The 21,155-nt window shown below is 38.6% G+C and overlaps 1 protein-coding gene across 2 annotated transcripts in view; it reads right to left on the bottom strand.

The window, feature by feature from the left end:
• Window positions 1-17,389, bottom strand: part of LOC120728194 (voltage-dependent calcium channel gamma-7 subunit-like) — a 40,230-nt gene extending 22,841 nt beyond the window's left edge. The window contains exon 1 of one of the 2 annotated variants that reach the window (XM_040022991.1): window positions 16,258-17,389. The gene's annotated coding sequence lies outside the window, so the exon portion shown is untranslated. The remainder of the gene's footprint in view (window positions 1-16,257) is intronic. The other variant, XM_040022990.1, reaches the window with a different exon arrangement.
• Window positions 17,390-21,155: the final 3,766 nt, after the last annotated feature.

The following is a 21,155-nucleotide window of genomic DNA, read 5'->3' as shown; positions in this document are numbered from 1 at the left end:
TGCTCACGTTTATAAATAGTATTACCAAAAAGAACAGTCTTGCTGGGGGGCAGGAAATCTGGGGGTGTGGCCACCCCCTTGGTGGTGTCCCTGACACAGTACAGCATTATCTAATGATTTCTGTGGTGTCAGTTAAAAAAAATGTGGAAAAGAAGAGATGACGAGGACACACAACCTGTCTTGAGTTTCACTGACCTCAGCTATGAAATATGTGCATGGACAACCGAAGAAAAAATAAACCACTTTCTTGTTGAAAGGCAGTATAACATTCAGGTTAACTGCTTATATCACGCAGCAATTCAGCAAATATTTTTCATTTTATGAAGCTGGATCCTTAAATACACAAATGCAACATCTTCTCTCTAAATATGTGATAAAATCCATCATTTTCAAAACTAGACCTTGAACGTTTGAGCCTCTTTATCCAGTGTTTAACATTCTTTGTTAAATTCATATTAAAGTCAAAGATTTTAAGAGCAATAATGTCTTTTTGTATCTCTCCATAAATCAGAAATTGCTGTCTTATTATAAATGTCCAACACTTATATGTACATTTTGGATATTTTCTGTCCGTCCCTCTGAAAGAAGACACATTGTTGAAGTAAAATAGCAATGTGTGTACCAATCCTGAAATTTTAAGATATTTAAGATGATTTTGTAATATATATATATATATATATATATATATATACACATATATATGGAGGTAGCATGCTTTAAAGACTGTAAAATTTGCAAAGATTGAAAAGCGGACCTGAAAATTTAAAACAAGAAAGGAAAAAAAGTTAAGGAAAGACAACAATGTGACAAATTATGCTCAGAAATATTTTGAGTTCAGCAAAAAATGACAGAAAGCAAATGAAGAAAAGTTTATTGAGGTGTTAACAAGTCATCTCCTGCAAGGGAGAAGCAAAACATATCATTTGACGAGTGAGAGGGAGAACAGGGATGACTTTGATCCTAAGGTAACTGAGGTCCTGTTTGTTTGAGAACGAAAGGCTGTGTCAAAAAATTTGTTCTCTTCAAAGTTAATTCATTCAATAATCAGAATATCTCAAAGTTAATTCACTGCATATATACACAGTTAAGAATGGAAAAGAACATATAAATAAAAGAAAAAATAAAAGAAAAAATATGGAAGCCGCAAAGCTTTGGTAAATAATAAATAATTTTCACTAATAGTTAAAATTGTGGTCTGGTCACAGTTTTGTTTTGTTTTTCAATCTTCTGGATGCTGCTGAGGATCAGTAAGTAGCCAAAATGATTTTGGCAAAGCTCACACTGTGACTGGCTGATCAGCTTCTTCTCGTATTCGGTGTGTCAGGTTCCTGCATTGCATGCGCATGCATTGCAGGTTGGCACTCACTAGGTGGCAGAAACGCTGCCTCTGCCATGTATCACTTCAACTGTTGACAAGCTGAAAAACATCCTGGTCTCATGTACACACAAACACGACAGGGCTTCATACATCCAGTCAAAATGGAGGTCACATTCAACATGCTGAGGACTGAGGCAGCGAACATGCTCGCAAACCGGCTTTCAATTTTCAGCTGTGAGCTACTTCTACACGGACATAAATTAGAGAAATAATGCAACTGTCTCTGCTACGAGCATGCATAAATTTATACTAATTGGCAGGCCACCTGCAGTCCAGCTCACCTTCAGCGGTGTACAGTGGGAACCATTAATTAAAGCTGAGGCTGAATCATGTTAATGCAGTTCGATAATTGCCATGGGCTTTACTCATGACAAACAAAATGGCATCAGCTCTGATACAAAATACGAATGTATGCACAGTTTGAGCTCCTGATCCTCAGTGACAACACATGTAAAAAGCACTGATTTATGATAAGATCAATATTAGAATCACCTATTTTTTCCTTCTTGTCTTTGTGTTTTGGAAATCTTGTAAAACCAGTTTTTTCCTCATGTAGAGAAAATGAGAAGCAGTCATCCAGGAGATGAAATAATCTCTCAGGAGACATTTATTATGGAAATACGTGATATGAAGGAGAAGAGAGACGAGCACACCTGTTAGAGCAGGTATGATCATCCACTTCTGATGGTTATCTTTCCACAGAACATTTTCAGTATTCTCCTTTCTGTCTACAAACCCCTGCACACAGTGAACAAGGGAACACAGTGGGGCTCTGCACTTCCTCAAACTAACAACGACATCATATATTACACAAATAGCATCGTGTATATAAGACAGGTCAAACACAAAAAGATTCACAAGGCAAAGTGAAAGATTTTTGTGAAGGATTTACTTTGAGTAGGTCCCTGTAATATGGTGGGGGAGTGGAACAAAGGTAAGGTCTCTGTATTTTGTGGAGGCCTAAAAGCGTCGGGCTCAGTGGAACTTCTGTTTTCCTTTGTTGAGGGTTCAAGTCAAGACAACTGCTAGTTTGAGGAAGGGCAAAACCTCACTGTGTTCCCTTGTTCACTGTGTGAAGGGGTCGGTGGACACAGAAGGTAGACATATTTACATTACACACATATAGATATATGTACATTATACATATAGCATCATAAGGGAAGTCTAACAGGATTTGCCATCTCTGTCAACTTTCCATGATATCTAAAGACACATTTTGCAGCTGGTCTTTATGATGCTGTTTAGAAATAACATAAGACAAATTTAGAAACGTTTCCTGTCTCCACATATCATGTAAGTTCAGTCACATGTTATTTTGTACCTTTCTTTAAACATGTTCCCAAGTTTCAAACAACAAAACTTGTGAACATGCTCTCTGAAGCAACACATAATAGTGTATCACCGAAATTAAGCCTTTTACTTTGAAAAGTATCTGCATTATTTTTGGACCAATCTTTTAAAGGTGTGATGGGGCTTTTAAAAAAAAGATAACAATGACAAAGTTATTCAATTAATTTTAGATTTTACCATCAAACACAGAACACAAGTCAACCTGCTGAACTCGGTGAACTCGGTGTGAAGAGTCTGCAGAAACGCAGCAGCTTTACTGCTGTAGGTCTCACAACAAAAGTCGTCTCCATTTTCAAAAACATTTTAATTTTATATAAAAGGCAGACACTGCTCTTTTTGAAGAGGATATTTATGGTTACATTGAATGGTTTTCATGCATTACTATTAATAAATAACAGTGAAAACAGGGCGTTAAAGGAGGTACACTGACTTTTACGATGCTGTTTATGAGGTGAGGCTTAAGAGAGAGAAGCCGATAAGAGACCAGCCAAGAACAAAATTAAGTCAGGAGACAAGATCAGAATTGAAGCGAAAGGAAGCAAGAGGAAGAGTGAGGCGTGACATCATCGCTCAAGTAAGACGGTGCAGAGCACATTCAGCAGTGTCAGAGAAGAGTCGCTCACCCAAGCATAACTCACCCATTACAAATATTTGATATGGTAAAACATCCATCAACGGAAACCTCCTGCGAAGATGATGGCACTAAGTATATGATGGTGTACGTGCGAGTGCACACGTGTAGGAGATTGCAAACGAACAGGAGACATGAGGATGTGCACAGAAGCAGAATTTCTGGGGAGTATCAATGCCTGACTTTAATAAAAACTAGTTTAGCTTTAGCTTTAAGAACTCAGCCAAGGACCAAAGATCTCAAATAGCTAAGCTTATGAAAAGGTTATGTCTTTTTAAAATTTGAACAAACTGTAGAGAGTATAACCTGCATTAATTTTTCAGGCAACACATACATTTTGAAGAAGGACTCAGTATGAATACATGACTCCAAACATACAAAATCTGCAGTCACATGCACAGTCAGAGTTATACCTTGACTTGTTATAAAAAGGAAAAGCAAAGCGAGGACAGTGACTTTGCCCTTTCTGCACAGTCGAGTAAGACGTCACGGACACTTTCAGAGACGTCACTGCCTCCCAAAGTCACATCCTCTGAAAAAGACAAAAGTGATTGGTGCTCAAGTAAATAAGCATCAGTCTTAGTGCTGCAAATGTCAGACTCAACACGAGAGGCAATCAGGCGCTCAGTGCTGCTGACTCAAAACACAAAAATCCATCCACCACTTAGACCAGAAGAGACACAGTCGAGTACCTGCGGGACTCAGATAACTGTCTCACTCTGTGGGCTTTTAGATTACTTCATTCAGGCTTTTTCACTCTCTGTTGATGACTTTCAGACTGGTGGCATTGCACTACAGTAGATAGTTTTCCTAACTAACCTACGTGTCTGAAATGTTTGTACTGAAAGGCAAAAAAACATGAAAAAGTTGTCATGTTTTTATTTTTTTTTAATTTTTTTAAATTTATTTATTTGCCTTCTTTGGGCATTTAATTGTTTCACTCTAAACCAGGGGTGTCGAAGACCAGGCCTCGAGGCTTTAGATAACACCCTGGGTCAACACACCTGAATCAAATGATTAGATCATTACAGGCCTCTGGAGAACTTCGAGACATGTTGAGGAGGTAATTTAGCCGTTTAAATCAGCTGTGTTGGATCAAGGACACATCTAAAACCTGCAGGACACCGGCCCTCGAGGCCTCCTGTTCGACACCTGTGCTCTAAACTGTTTTTCTTTATTTGGAGGAATTAGTTTGTCAGCACTGACTTGTGTTAGAAGTTTGTGGTAAATTTTCAAAGACTGTAAATCAGCGATGAAAGCAGTCACATGACCCACTAGTTTGTGGTTCTGAAACCTCATCTTTAGTTGTATGTTCTCTGATTTAGACATCATCATATTTGGTTTAAGAAATGAAATGCTAAGTTATCAGCTAATGCTAATGAGATTGGTTAGACTATATGGGTGCGTCAAATGGAGACAGATGCCTGTTAATTACCGCTGATTAACTAAAAAATGCTAAATTTGATCTCACTACAGAACTAAACCACAAACATCTCAGATCAGCTGTTAGTAAGCTACAATTAACTTTTGTAGTGAGTCGGGTTATTTTTTATTTGTTAAGTACTACAATCCCTACTGAGAAGAAGAGTTCAGTAACTTGATATAGCAGAGGTGAAGCCTAGACAGGTATTGGTAGCAACTTACAGACTATCTAAAATATAGACATATCCACATTGACACTTTTGGACATTTTCACCTTGCTCTTCTGAAACCAGATTTGGCAGTGTGACAAGCAGGATCAGGGGCTCAATGCAGGCGACAGGTCTCAAAGACAAAAACACAACCTTTTTGTTGGTAGTCCAAAAGCAAACAAAAACTGAAACATTTGCAGAGCAGGAACTTGATTCAAAGTAAAAACAGTGGGAATACAGACCAAAGAAAGACACTACCATCTGGACATGCCAAAGAACAGAGGGAAACACAGACGATAAATACACATGAGATAATTAAAGGTGAAACGCATGGTTGGAAACTATAGAGGAAAGGGAAGTAAACACAACACAAGCCAAGGAAAATAACAGTTACCACAAAAAAAAAAACAGGAAGACAGACCTGAATGGGGAACAAGGGTTAATTTGACATAGGGGAGAACACAAGGACTAGACAGGGGAACGTGGAAAAACAAAGAGCACATGCTGATGACACTAGGACACCGGGGAACACAAGAGGGAACTAACAGGAAACAACCTTTAAGTCAAATATAACAAAACAACAAGAAAAGAAACTCAGAATATACTAAATCCATAAAGAGTCACAAAACAGAAAGTAAACAAGCTGAAACCCAAAGTGAAGTTATAAAAGTCAGAGTCACGACCGAGGGAACAGCAGATGTAGTGAGCAGTGAGTAGATCTCACTGAGATACTGAGAGTAATAATAATAATAATAATAATAATAAACTTTATTTATAAAGCACACTTAAAAACCAAGGGTATGCCAAGGTGCTTAACAAGTAAGATAGAGTATAGGAGGAGGATAATAGAAATAGGACCAAAGCAAGTACTAAATATGCAAGAAGATAACTGTCACTAACACATAGGAAAGCAACAGGTACAGAGCAAACAAGAATTTAAATGAGCATAAAAGTGCATGATATAAAATCATAAAAGAAATATTAACTAGAGGGAAAGGCAAGATTGAATAAGTGGGTTTTTAATCGTGATTTGAACAGTGCAATGGAATCAGATTCAATCAGAGACACTGCGAGCTAATACAACAGCTAATACAACAACAACTCGTCAATCACAAAGCGGTCTGAAGAAAGCTGTGCTTTATTGTCCTTTTTGAGTCTTAAAAAAATGTTATTTTAAAAACAATTGAATCTCACGATTGAGACCATAGCGTGTTTACTGAGGTGCTAAAGTGAGACAACTTTTCTTTGTCCTTAGTTTTACATAAGAGTCTGGCTTATTGCATTTATAGAAGTTGTTCCATGATGGTGATTAAAAAAAATAATAACACAAATCTGGTTTAAGACACCTCCTCAATGCTTTCACTTTTAAAGCTTGAATGTGCATCCATCTTTTATGTAAAGTATGTATGGCAGCCTCCTGTGTCAGCATCCACTGTGCAGTTAAAGTGGTCGCATCCACACTAATGCAAAATTTAAACCCTAAAATGTAAACAGATGAACTTTAAATAAGGTTTATTACTGGTACAGCTGCTGTTAATGAAAGGCAGTACCAGAGTATAACACTTATAACAGGGTACTGACTTCTTTTACAGTCAGCCTCTAGTGGCCAATTATGGAATTGCAGTTTTTGGGACATATTTTTTCAGTCTCCCGAGACTACCATTTGTAAACCTGATTTAAAGAAAAATCTTATTTTCAACAAAAAGTATTTTAAACCATTGTTTGAACTTTATATGGAATTCATATTTTAGTATATTGCTCCTTGGACTGAGTTGACATTTTTTTTCATCTTCATATATTCTGTTGTTCATATTTGTAATGGAATTGAGCATCTTTAGAAAGCATTTCCTTGTGGGATTAATAAAATGGTTTGATTCTGATTCTGGTCATGAGCTAGCTTTAAAACACTAGAGAGGCAGAAGCTTGAAGAAATGTGGGTTTGGAGGACAAGATCTGCTGGGTCAGTGCATAAATGTTTCTGAGAGTTTTACTCTCTCTCTCTCTCTCTCACACACTCACACACACACACACACACACACACACACACACACACACACACACACACACACACACACACACTACTACCAGGCCTGTGTTTGCTGAGATAGCAGACAACAAATGGGCTGGGATGAGGTTCTCTTTGTAGTTTAAGCCTTGAGAATACAACCACAATTCCCAGGTTGCACCACGCTGCTAACTATGTGTGTGCAGGGACAATCCAGGAGCAGAGGCGATGTAATGAATTACAGATGAATAGAGAAGAGGTGCTAAGAAACAAACAGCCTGAAGTAATGATGTGGGAAGGAAGCACTGAAGGGAAAGTGGGAAGAGAAAAGTGGGTGGAAAAAAGGGGAAACGATTATAAGGGAACATAATAAGGGTTGGAGAGGGTGGAGGATAAAAGGTGAAGGGGAAGAAAGGACAGATGGGACATAGATGGTTAAGAAGGGAATGAGAAGAAAATAGGAGGTGAGGTAAAGAAAGGCAGCAATTAAAAGGAGTGTAATGGGAAGCGACTTTCTAAAGAGGTGGAAAGTTATAAAGGAAGGAAGGAGAGACAGAAAGAAGAGGAAAAGTTTAATCAAGAGGGAAAATGTTTAATGGGAGAAAAGGAGGAGGATACAGGTAACGTGGATTAATGAAGTGGTTAGAAAAGGACTGAGCACAGATGTAAAAGAAATGTTAAAAAAGAAAGTGGATTTTTTTTAACAGGATTTATTTCAAAGCATTTTTGGTTATGTAATGTTAAATAATGTATTTAAAAAGAAACAAAAAGTTATGTTATGCCTGTCAATCATTTAACCTGCATCTGAGGCTTTTTGAGGCATAAATAATGCAATTTTATTCTAATTTTAATACCAAAACTAGTCCTGAGTTCACTTTTTCTCTAATTGGAATGCAGAGAATTAAATAAGGACACTTTAAATTCAGCCTATAATGATCATTTTTGAACCATAATTAATAATTTGGGGGTATTGTTTTTGCTCTTTCAGTGATTTTCTGCTGTAGAATCGTGAACATTTAATAGAACATTTTCTGGAGATTCCAGCAGTGGAGCATTTTGAGGAGCTGTCCACTGCTGCCGTGCTGAAAATCTCTACATTACACTCTACGTCCCTGATTTTCCACTCTTTTGACAAATTACACTTCCTCAACTTTTTGTTTATGTTGCTTAGGTGTGTTTTGACAAAAGCACTATCATATGTACTGAACTGAAATGTTTACACTCGTCTTCTCTTAAATGCTGACTCAGTAGTTGTTTCTTCAAACACTACCTTGACCTGACAAGAACTGCAATACTGACCGAACGCTGACTTACCCAGAAGAAAGGAAGAGGGTATCATGGTGTTCTTAAAACATTTCTTTTCGGCTAAAGTCAATATTTTCCCCCATAAATTATAAAATAGTACTAACTAAGACCCCTCTTCACCATAGTTTCCAGTCCAATCCATTATATAGCCATTTCCTGTAAATCTTTATCCCCAGAAGCCAAAATCTTGTTGTGATTAAGCTCAAGAGTCTATAACAGGGGTCCCTAATCCCTGTCCACAAGGGCCGGTGTCCCTGCAGATTTTAGATGTGTCCTTGAGCCATCACAGCTGATTTAAATGGATACATTACCTTCTCAACGTGTCTTGAAGTTCTCCAGAGGCCTGGTAATGAACCAATCATTTGATTCAGGTGTGTTGACCCAGGGTGAGATCTAAAACCTGGGATTGGGGACTCCTGTTCTATAACTTAGGTACAGTGAATTATCACAGTCATAAACCTGAAACATTGTTAGCCCATCACCTGTGGTCCTTCAGTACAAAATGTTAAATATGCACATCCCAAAATGTGAAATCATCTTCGTTACCAAGCAAATGTCTCCAATATTCCTTATGACAATTAATATATTAATTTGAACTTATTACTAATTCCAATTTTATTGGAAGCTCAGAAGTATCCCCAATGAAGTCCATCTTAATGAATTAGTGTCCCTTACTAATTAAGGCATTAAAACAGGGTTGTCAGTGTATGAGTGATAATAAGTTCCTCTTAATCAGGAGCTTTGAATATTTGAATTAATTTCTGGAAATAGGCCATTTACTTAATAAGAAGACCATTGTGCAGTACAGTCAAGAGATGGTTTTTATCTACTATAAAACCTCTTTAAGGTGATTATGATGTTGCATTTGTGTTGGTAATTGTGCTTATTACTAAATGAACAAAGTTATGATTGTAGTACTGTGTGACACAATGACAAGCTGGACTGAGCTGAATTTGATGAAAACATTTAATTTTGAAGATAATTAGGGATTAATCTCAACTGTAAAGACACTGGGTTTCACTGAGAAAGGGATTCTTTACAATTTGAAAGCAAATGTTCAGGGGGTTTATTTAACTTTCATTTTCATAGCAGCTTATGCTAAAATGATTTTTGTGGTCAAATCAGGAGAATGGCATTGCAGCTGTTAATAAAAAAAAAAGGCAAATAAGGGATTTAAATTTAGCAAGATGTAACATATCAGTGAGGAGAAGATCTGGATGCAGGATGACAGGCTCATAGATCATAATTTGTTCCAGCTTTGGCAAACAGCACAATCAAGTGGTAGAACAAAGGTGAAGAAAAAGAAGAGAAAATGCTACTTGCTAAAAAAGTCCGCAACATAATTGAAATAATCCATTTTATAGTGAACTTTAATGTTATCGGTGTTATAATGTTACAGTTTTTGGCTAAGCCACTTTCATGTAGTTTAAACTGTGTCAAAATAATTTAGTTTAGTTTACAGCAATATAGCATTAAAACTGCCATTTAAATGTTTCAAATGTTAGTGACAAAACTCTCGCTGCACATGTATCCACGCTGCGTGTCGGGATGCCGCAGTTTTCCTGTTCTTCCTGTTGATAGCACCTCATATCTTGTTGCCACTGTCACCATTTGTTCTCATAAAATGCTCACTGTTTCAGTTCACAAGTTTATAAATGCTTCATTCTGGATTATTTTTACTCTGTTGGAAGTTTTTCACACTGCAAACTGTTTCCCTCCGGCTGTTGGGAAGACCTGACTACCCAAATCTCAATTCAGTGTTAACAAAAAATCATGTAGGGGACAAAAGGAAAAAAGTGGATAAATGATAGAAGATTCCTGAGCTGACTGAGCTCTGGTGCCTGAATACTGATGGAAAACCAAATACAGCAGAAATTACTAAAGTGTAAAACAGGATAGGATTACAAAATAAAATCATAAATGCTGGAAGCAGAAATTTAAACTAGACTTTAAAACCGCATGGAGCAAAGAAAGCTTTAAAACAATCAAGTAGATCATCACATCCTCAGATGAAAGTTATACTGTAATACTATATAAGTAATTAAACAAGTTAATTAAATTAGTGTTTTGTTTTATAATAATCGTTTGGTGACTCACTGTTATGTAGTACTGAATTTGGGCATCACGACTGCTTTTTTTCACCCACATCAAATTTAACGTATCCGTCATTTGCTATGACTTCTAGGAAACTTCTAGTTCAGAAAACCCTGAGAGGACTGAAATATTGGCCCTAAAATCTGGAACTGGCAAATAATTAAACAAGAAACAGATAAAAGACTCTGCAGCAGCGATAGGTCAGTGTGGAGCAAGGCAAAGCAACTGCTGAGCACCACGAAACGTCCACGTGTCCCATGGTGCCGGGCAGGGCTCCGCAGATGGCGTTCCCAGGTTAGTTAGCTAATGCTGGGGGTGGGGTGGAGGGTTGTTTTCTGTTGAGAAGGCAATATGTCTCTCTGTCAGCACTGAGAGCCTCATGCCAACTGACAGGGGAAGAGACAGATATTTAAAGATAGAAAGAATGAAAGACCACATAAAGAGGAAGAGAGGGAGAAGAGGGAAGAAGAGGAAGAAGAAAATATAAGGGCTAGAAGGTCAGATGCATCTACTGCATGAAAGAACTCCAGATTTAGTTATAAATGGAATAAAGAAGCAAAGGAAGGGGTTGGACTGTGTGCTATGACACAGAAGAACTGGTCAAAAGGATTATGGAGAAGAAGATCAGGGTGAAAAGGAGGAAATTAATTCTGAAAGCAGTTACATCAGGAAAGAGCGGGAAAAAGAAAGGGAGAAAAAAGGAGAGGGAATGTTGAAGGAGAGTAAAGGAGGAAAACAACGTAGAAAAATAGCATCACAATCCTTTAAGACTTTTCATGGAATTTAGCTGAGAAAGAAAGCGGTACTTGTAAAAAGAAAGCTTTGGGAAACAAACGTCATCCTATAGGTCGTAGAATGACTTCTGGACTGATAAAGATAATTAGCTCATGCAGCAGGTAAACACACACACAGTAGAAGGAGCCTATGAGAGACTGCCTGCTACTGTGCTAAAGACAGGTAGGGAAAAGCAGACATGCAGTGAAATAATAAAAGAGGAGGAAGAAGAAAAATGAATGAGAGCTTAGAGGGAAAGACCTTGGCCCAAAAACTGAGGAAAGTCCACACACACACACATGCGCATGCACACGGACGCATACACAAATACTATGTCACACACATGCATGCACCAGGGCTGGCAGGCAGGCAGTGTTAAGTGTGACACATCCTGCAGTGCATGTCTGTGCAGAGCAGCATTCACAAAACCCTGAAAAGAATCTCTCCATGTCCAGTCACACACAGTTTCATTCACCTTCAGTGTGAATTTCGTATAATTTGGGTTTGAGCTCACACTGAGCTGTGACTGGCCTGAAGACGAACTGACCTTGCATGATTCAAACACTGAAAATGCAACACTGCTGATGGGTGCAAAGCTAGCAATTTATAGCTAGTCTTGGTTTAGTCAGATTGAAAACACTGGAAAGCCCTTCATCTCATGCATTTAGAACTATAGAATTATAGGCGATTGGGACTGCTATTGCCAACCCCATAAGCTCACCCACTCAGAATGCTTGGCTATAAGTATAATAAGATGTGGAGGGTGTGACCTTTTCTACCGAGCATTCTTGTGTACTTCTTGTTTCCTACAATATTATGTATTAATAATATTATGGAAGTGATCCCTTATGGACATTTGCAGGATTACCAGAGAATAGAGGACAAGATCCTGAAGCAGTTAGAGAGAAATCAAAAAGACACCCTGAAGGAGGCTACTGTGACTGAGTATTATACAGGTCCATATTACTTTCCCTGAGCCTTTGTTTTGCTAGTGGCCTTTTTGATGGGATGGGGCTTTTATTTTGGCTTGCTTCCCTCAGATTAGAGATGCCACATCGAATCATTATATAAGTAAATCTTGTATCTCAGTACAATACTGTGCTGCAGCTTAAGGGCCTGGTGGTTTAATATTTAAGTGCTCAGCTGGAACAGAAACACGGCACTGTGTGAGTTGATATCCGTCATCTACACGTGCGCTGAAACTGGGTTAGTTTGAAAGAAGTGTCCATATTTGTCACTGATGGTAGTGCTAATGTTAGCAGCACAGCTATCACAAGCACAACTGTGTTAATTCGTATAATGTCATGGTAATGCTAGCCTTCTTCCTTTTATATATATACACATGCTAAATAAAGGGTTTGGAAACACTTTTGCTTTTTGTCCCACCTCTGGTATATCTTTAACCTAATTTCAGCCACTCCTTCAAACTAACAGCAAAATGGGCGATCTACTTCCGCTGCATGTTTCCGTTTTGTTATCGCATGTTCACACTGGAAATGTTTTTCACAGTCTTTACAAACTGACATGCTGACTCTTGTTTAAGTTTAAATTTGTAGTTAAGAAACAACAGACAAATGATTGAAAATGGTAAGAGGTGGGTTCTCCAATGTCTGACACCAAACCAACCTCCTCACACCACCTTCCTAAAACGTAGCATAATTTCTTTTTTTTTTCATTCTTAATTCATTAATTTCTTCTTCATCCATTAGTAACTATCAGCGCAACCTAGTTGCAAAAAGACAAATACATTTTCTTAAATTTGCAGACAGAGCAGTGCCTTCAAGGATCAACTCAGTTTCGGATCAGTTTGCTGTTACTGTACGATTCCAAGAGTTCAATGACTCACTCTTGGTGCTGGAAACTGCAAAATATCGCCTCAGAAAATCATCAATTATGAGGCAGCTTTCTATCTGTCCTGTTTTAGTTGTTGTAGCGCTTCTATAGTCATCTTAAAGAATTCAGAAGTATATTCTCATGTCATATGATGTTGGTTTTACTGTGTAGCTTTCAATCCTATTTTAAGCCCTGTGTTACAATATTTTTTTAACCAAGTTTTGTTATCGTCGATCTTGAAAGAACATTTAACAATGTCATATTAATAAGATAAAAGTGTTATGTCATTATTAACATTATAACCGGTTAATACCCAACTACAGTCACTGTCTACTCCTTAAATTAAAATGGACTTTTCATTTAAGTAGCAGCAGTAACCACACTGGTTTGCAATTACATCATTCTAATTTAATTTTACTAACGTTGCAGGTGCAATTTAAACTTCATCCTGTAGTTTAAGTTGTGGGCTTTTCAATGACAGCAGTGCTGTGTGAAGCACTTTACAGTACCTTGAGTAACCCCAGTGGAAGATGAAGCACTGACCCTGCCATTGTCAGTGACTCATACCATCAATCAGCTGTTTAAACAACTGAAGTTAGAGTATGATTCATTTCGCCTCACCTCAGAGAACAGCACGCCTACTGAAGATAATGATACCTCATGTCTCATACAACCACAGGTCTATAAAGATGTGCAGAGAAGTTAACAGTTGTCTGTTATACCTGACCACCTTGTCTGCTGTACAGGTCCAGGTTTGGTTTGAATCGGGAGAACTGGCAGCTGTGTTTCTCCTTGCTAGCTTGCTCGGTGGTTTGTTACAGTAATCTAGGAACCATTTGATATTTGATTCTTGGGGAATGACACCAACTACTTTTAGATGATGTGAACATTTTAAACATATTTTATGGCCTTTGATCTCCATTTATGTTATCAACTTAATTGTTGTTTTAAATGTGTTTTCCAGATGCCACCTGCTACCTGAATGTAGTGAACAGAACAAAATAATGCTAACCATTAGGGCTAACCTTGTTTTGTGTATACTTTATAACAATGTGACAGTGAGGCGCCCACAGAAACCATCGTTATTATGCAGCACTGTTGATGTTTTTGTGTTTCTGTTTCAGATTTTTGTTGAATGCATACTTTGAAAAAAATAAACATTTTTTTTACCCCTTAACATTTTTAGATAAACTTTTCCCTCACACGGGCCAACATCTTTTTAATTGTTTCTTTCTAGTGATAGTCCCAGTTCTATAAAAGGCTTTGTATATGAGAATGTGTTCTTCTGCAAGGTTAAAAATTGCTGTGTTCAGACTGAAGTGGGAAGTTGCACCTAAAGTCGAACTTCTCACTTGGAAAATCAGCAAAGCCCCACCAATCCCAACTTTGTCATCCACAATGGCAGCAGTGGACGCAAATGGTAGTAAAACTGTAACATTTGTGATCTGTACTACTGTGTTTGTGTGCTTGTGATTCACTGCACACAGACCACTGACCATGCTCTATCTGTGAATGTGCATCAGTGGTGTTTTAAACTGTGGAAACAATAACAAAAAGACAGGTATTGTGTTGTATTGTTAGTGTTGTATGAATGGTTCTATCTGCTAGGGAGCATAAAACATGTGTTTCCTTGCTTCTCTGGCTGATACTACTGCAGTACAGTGAACATGGGAATGACGTCATTCCCAGTTCTGACTTGTGAAGTAAAAGACACACAGCATAAAGATGACATTTATCCAACTGCACCATCTTCTTGGACAAAATAGTACAGGATGAAAGTACAGCCTGGCCCGTGTTTAACTTCAGATGATATTTCTTGAACACAGTATTAATGTTTTGGACATGTAAAGCCATAGCAGCTGTTTCATCGCATTCTGGTAGGTTTAATTCATTTTGGAAAGTTTCACAATAAACTTTTTTAAGCACAGAAATTTACAATAAGTGTCTTTCTTCAGATGAGGAAAACATTCTTCTAGGCTATATGTCAGAAGGGAATTTCATTACATCCAAGGAATAAAGTCTTTCTTCATACCACAAGTGTTCCTGGAACTTCAATCTCTTATATGGAGTAGGAAATGTACTTTGGAAATTGTGCCAGAAATTTTCTTCGTCCACTATTCCAAAGCATACATGAGGTACAGAAGGGTGGGGGTGGTTGTGACCGTACTCCATAATTGGTCAGATACTGAACTGGTGAAACAAATTTGTGACAGCCTCCTAAACTAGTACAATGTTGCTAACTTAGAAACTGTTTTATTTCTCTCTGTGACACAGAACATGCTAACTCAGAGAAGGCTGGTATTTATGTCAGGCAGCTTTAGAATGAATTTTCTTATCTTTCTATCTAAAAGTGTGTTCACCTATTTTCAGATATTTTATTCTCAGTGTTGCACTTGAGCCCTACATAGATCCATTTTAATATTATACAACAACTGAATTCATAATTTATCCATGGAACTTGAAAGTTTGTCATTTAGTTTTTTATTAGCTTTTTGTTTTTTGAAAAGGACTTTCTATCACTGTTGTGATAAGTCTTACACGGATTATTTTTTTATTATACTAACATGAAGTGAGTTCTTGGGGCTGGATGGACATGCTGAGACAAACTTGGTTCCATTAGAGCCTCCTGTTAGAAATTAAAGCCTTTCTGATTTGTGCCTTCTAAGGGAGAAACCACAAATTCTGGCTGCGCTTTCTCTCAGCCTGCAGAGAAAATATGTCTCTCACACGGAAATATTAATTTTCTGGAATTCTGAGTGATGCAGATTTCAGGTTGTAGAGTTCACGTTGTCACCTCAGTTTTAATTAAAATCGACCACTTCTCTTACGGCTTATCAACCAAAATTACACCCAATTTAATGCCAATTTGAGTTTCCATTAGAACCACCCACATTGCTAACTCTATCTATCACTGGGACCTAATGAGTAACTGAAAACACTAAAAAATCACCATCCTAAATGTTTCGTGCCTTGAGCGCTTGCAAATTGTAGCCATGGAATTTTCCATCGCTACTTCGCATCCTACACACCGCAAGAGCTAATACAAACTCTTTGCCAAACCATCAAGAAGATGAATAATTCATGTTGTAGAGATTAACATGAACTTATTTCTACAAATTTGCCTTTTTACGTTTGTAAAAATATTCTGATACCGTGTCAAATTAAAACTCATCATTAAAACGGACATATTTGCAAAGAAGCTTAACCGTAAAAGACAAAATGCAGACTTCAAATAACATCTTCTCTACATTTTTACCTTTTTCCTTCACAACGGCACGCGCACGCACGTTATCCACAGGTAAGTCAGGAGAGAGAGCGAGACCCAATAAGAAGTGCTGCAGTCTGCTGGAACAGTATCACAGGATGGGTTCCCCAAGAAGCAGCCAAGAGTTCTTTAGAGCACATACACATAAACACACAAATGTGTGCACACATCCCCTCCCTCTTTGACACACGCACACATACAGTCACATGATCGCATCTACCTCACACACTTTGCTTCCCCGCCTCCCCTTTTTTCTCTCCTCCACGCGCCGAAGCCAAGCGGCTTTACTGTGCTGTTCACCAGACTGTATTCAGACTGTACAATTTTACAGCGCGCTCCTTCCAAGTGCACCACGGTAATCACGGTACAGTAACATTCCTGCACTAACTGGCGAGGAATCAGCCGTGCAAACACGCTCATCAGCAGCTGTCAACACAACACATCTTCCCTCCTCAACCTGAGGTGAGCACAAAGATTACTCTCTTATACAACATCCTTGGCTTTTTTTTAGCGGAATAAAAATGTTTCACCAAGACAGTCATGGGCATGAGCATGATCTGTCATCCATGTAGCCGAAACTAAAGTCCTGACGAGCGCATCCAAAGACACGGGGGTCGCTGAGGCGAGCCCAAAAAGTGTGAGCGGCTTTAAAACAGATGCGAAAATGAGGTGGTTTGAGTGGCGTGAAAGAAATGAGAGATACATGAATAAAATGAAGGCGCGGTTTGAAATGACAGCAGAAGCTGAAGCTACTCACCCTGCAGAGATGAGAGCTGGTCGGACGGTGCAGCCGAGATCTGTGCGCACTGGGAAGCCTGGGTACCAAACTGGCAGGTCCCCCCTTATCTCTGTCTCTCTCTTCACTGCTCTCGGTACGCACACGCTCTGCCTCTCTATCCCGTGTTTCCCCGAATCTCCCCTCTTCTCCTCTCTGTGCTGCCCCCTCTCTCACTCCTCCCCCTTCTTCTCCGTCTTTACTTCACTCTGCTCTTCAGCACTGCGGAGAATCGCTTGAATTGGCTTCACTGTAGTTCGGGTATAGGGAGGTGGGACTGGTGTGTGTGTGTGTGTGTGAAGGGTGTTGGTGTTGGTGGGGTTACAGTGATGTAGGCTGGAGGGAGAATGAGGCTCACGCGAACACGCACAAAAGGCAGCATGGCCCAGGAGCGCGCTGGCTGGGATTGAGGACACATTATGTACACTGAAAACAGAAATTCAAACATACACCAACAATTAGTGGCCATGAACAAAACAGCCAAACATACTGTGGGCCTGCATTAATCTTGTCTGCATAATAACAAATGAAAATGAGTGATTAATGGCACATGGAACCTACATGGTTCTCTTCAGGAACAGTTTTAGTTTAGTAAAAATCAAAAAGGTCATTATCTTGGAAAACATCAAGTTAGCTGAACCATGAAAGTAGGAACACTTACATTGAAATAAATGCCTGAATATTGGGGCCAGTATTCCCCGATGCCTGCTGGCTGCTATTACAAGATAGTTTTATACAAACAGACAAACAAACAAAAACAATCAGCATCAGATCATCATTTGGCAGCACACTTGTATCATGGCTCATAAGCGCAGCCAGTTTTGCATTGTGTAATTAATGAAGCACCAAAACATCTCAAAATGCCCATGTAGCTTAGCCCCTTAATTGGCCATATTTGAGAGGGTAAAGCCCTATGTTGCCAGCTAGCAAAATCCATCTAACATGTGCAGGTACATGCTATTAGTCCTAAGCAATATGCAAATAAAATAATTTGCTTCAACAACTGCACAGTGTCATCGGCATAGTAATGAAAGTCAATAACAGATTTAATAGATGGTCTGTAAATGCAATTAATCTCATAGTAAGGCAAAAGTAGTTGTCAGATAACGACATTTAAAAATGCAATTAAATGTCAAGAGTCACTTGAACACTTGAACTAAAGGGAGGAAGTGACTACATTTGACCGTGTCACCACCCAGCTGTCAAAGTGGTGTTATACCTGACAATGAAAAGGTTTAAACTCCAATAAAATCTAAATGGGTGAATCATTAAAGAAATTTCTCAGCATACAATTGTCAGAAAGGAGGGAAAAAGCTAAAGAGACCAAAACAGTTTTTCAAACCCGACTTGAAGCTGCCCCGTGTTTATTTCTGCTCTGAAGTTTGGGATTTTAACATGCAGTCTATGGGCACTGACTCGCTTTTGTTGTCACCCTCAAATGGCCATTCAAGGAAATGCAATTTTTGACACGTCTGCTTTTGGTTCATTTTTCAGCCCCAAAGGTTGTTGCTTGGTTACATTAGAGAATTTCATAAAAAAATCGCAGTATAATCAATAATAACTGCATCATCAAATATTTAAAGGAATTAAAATTCTCTTAGATTTCACACTTCCAAAAAGGTATTTTTCAAACACCATCTAAATAACTGCTGCACTGCCTGCTGTGCTCTAAAGGACGAGAAAATGACTGATGAGGATAAAAGGGAGGGAGAGAGTGGTAATAAAGCTGGGTTAATTACAAGCGCACTAATTGCAAAATCGTCTGGTATTACTTTGAGCAATGTTAAAGCCTAAACAGAATATTAAGAAGACCTTTGATTTAAAGGCTCAACAGTATCCATTTTCATTATTTCCTTTTAAAATGTCCATTAAAATGATTTCATCAAACTGCAAAAGACAAAAAAGACGGATTCCTGACAGCGCATGTCCGGCTAAGGCTTAGAGACCAGTCAGTGACGTCCCTGCAACCAGTCAAGGGAAAAATGTGTATTTCCAATCAGTTTGGGAAATCGCTGACTGTCACTTGGTGAGCTATGCCACAAAGAAGGTAATTGTTTTGGTTGTGACCACCTGGCAACCACAGGTTGCTAGGGAAAAATGAGTATTCCCTCACCGGTTGTGAGTGGTTGCTGTAGATTGGTTGCTGTTGCTACATGAAATTAGTCCCGAGGATGTTGCAGTGAGAAGCTCCTTTTGATTGCTTTGGTTGCTAGCAGATTGCCACAGTCACCTGCACTTTGCATGGAAGACTTGTCTGCAAACACTCGATAACAAAACAGAGCAGCTGTGACACTGCGAGAAGTGCAGCACAAACTGGAAAGTGACAATGTTTCATTTCAAAGTAAAAGTTGTGGTTTTTCAAAGGTATTAGTTTCAACTGTGAAAAAGTACTTATGAACAAACTCTCCCTTTCCTGTGCTTCATTTTCATTACCACTTAGTGAGTAGTTGGCAAGTGTTTGCAGATGAGGTGTTATCATCCATACAAACTACGTGCCACTGCAACAATGTGCTACCAACCAAAGCAAAAAGAGGGTCAAATTACAACACTGTGTATATCGCTGTGACTAATTTCACATAACAACAGCAACCAACCTACAACAACCACTCACAACTGGTCTTAGAATAGCCTTGTGATTTGGCCTATGCGATTAGGGCCTAAATGAGTAGTTGAGATGGTACAGCTGGGCGTCATAAAAGAAGTATAAACTACTAATATTTCATAGCAGATGTTGTTTTGTATTAAACAAGGGTTGGTTTGGATCAAAGGATACACAAAGCACAGGATTACAGGATGAGAATGTAGGTCTAACATTCTCTGTGTTGATAGATTAAACTGCTAAAAATCATCAAAAATGTTGTCAGATTGGTTTAATATTGTAAGCGTGCTTTCAGTGTAATGTTTAGAGAGACAAAGAGAAAGACGCTGTCACAAAACGAATAGTGTGCATGTGTCTACCTGTGAACTTACATGTGATATTGTGCGTTGGTGTATGTGCACGTTATGCCTCCATAGCCTGTTTCATGGATGAGTGATCCTGTCAGCCCCTGGCGATCTACAGACTGATACAGTAGACTGTGCTGATCTATGACTCATCCTGTGTGTGTGTGTGTAAGTCTGTGTGTCTGCATGTGTGTAAGTACATGAATACATGTGTAGGAATTCATCCCACCTGCAAACATGAACCACTCGCACAGGGGCGGCCACTCTTTGTACCCCAAGATATGCATGCATATTCTGTAATCAACTGAGCATAACAACAAAACCTTCACCTACTGTCACAGTAGTCAAAGTATTCTAAACTAATGATGCTCAGTAAGATTTGCTGTTTTTCTCAGGGGAAACATTTGTTGACCATCTCAATGTAATGAAGGTTAAAAAAGTCACAATTTTTATCTTTTTTTTTACAATATGACATCAATGTATCCACATTCAACTGAAAAAGTGAAACCAAGAAATAAACAAATAAATAAACAAACAAACAAAAAACACAACACAAAGAACCAAGATTATCTTTTTATTTTTCTATATTTTTTATTAGAGTTGCAAGGTTGAGCCTTGAGATTGATAGTTGACAGAGGGGCAGAGGGAGAGCTTTACGTCATACACATTTGCTGATCATACATGTTTGCAGCACAGCTTTTACTTTGATGATCAAATAATAATTCCCGTGAGATTAATGCAGCTTAGATGCACATGGGGACTTCTATGATGACGCCCAGCTGGAGTGGCAAATACCATGAGAAAAACTAATTGTTATAAATGTGTATGCCTGAATATATTTATCATCACAGTTTCAAGTGAAACAAGAGGTAATAACGTTATTCACTGCACGCTGACTTTTTACAGCCAACACCCTACACGCACACACATTTCACATTACTCACTCCAAAAAGAAGACAAAAGCCCCCTGAGTTTAGCCAAAAATGGATTATTTCCACCTCAGACGGAGCTCCTGTAAATATCCAAGCTTTACAGGAAAAGCAGTCTGCTTCCATTAGTCCCATTCTCAGGGGAAAACTCAAAACTTCTTATCCTGGGCTGACAAGCTGTGAAAGCTCAGGGGAAAGTGGTTTCAGTTTCTATTTTTGCTTGTTTGTTTATTATTGTTTTT

This window comes from Simochromis diagramma, unplaced genomic scaffold, assembly GCF_900408965.1.
Source record: "Simochromis diagramma unplaced genomic scaffold, fSimDia1.1 OVJJ01000307.1, whole genome shotgun sequence".
Taxonomy (NCBI): domain Eukaryota; kingdom Metazoa; phylum Chordata; class Actinopteri; order Cichliformes; family Cichlidae; genus Simochromis; species Simochromis diagramma.
This window is presented reverse-complemented; position numbering and strand designations above follow the sequence as displayed.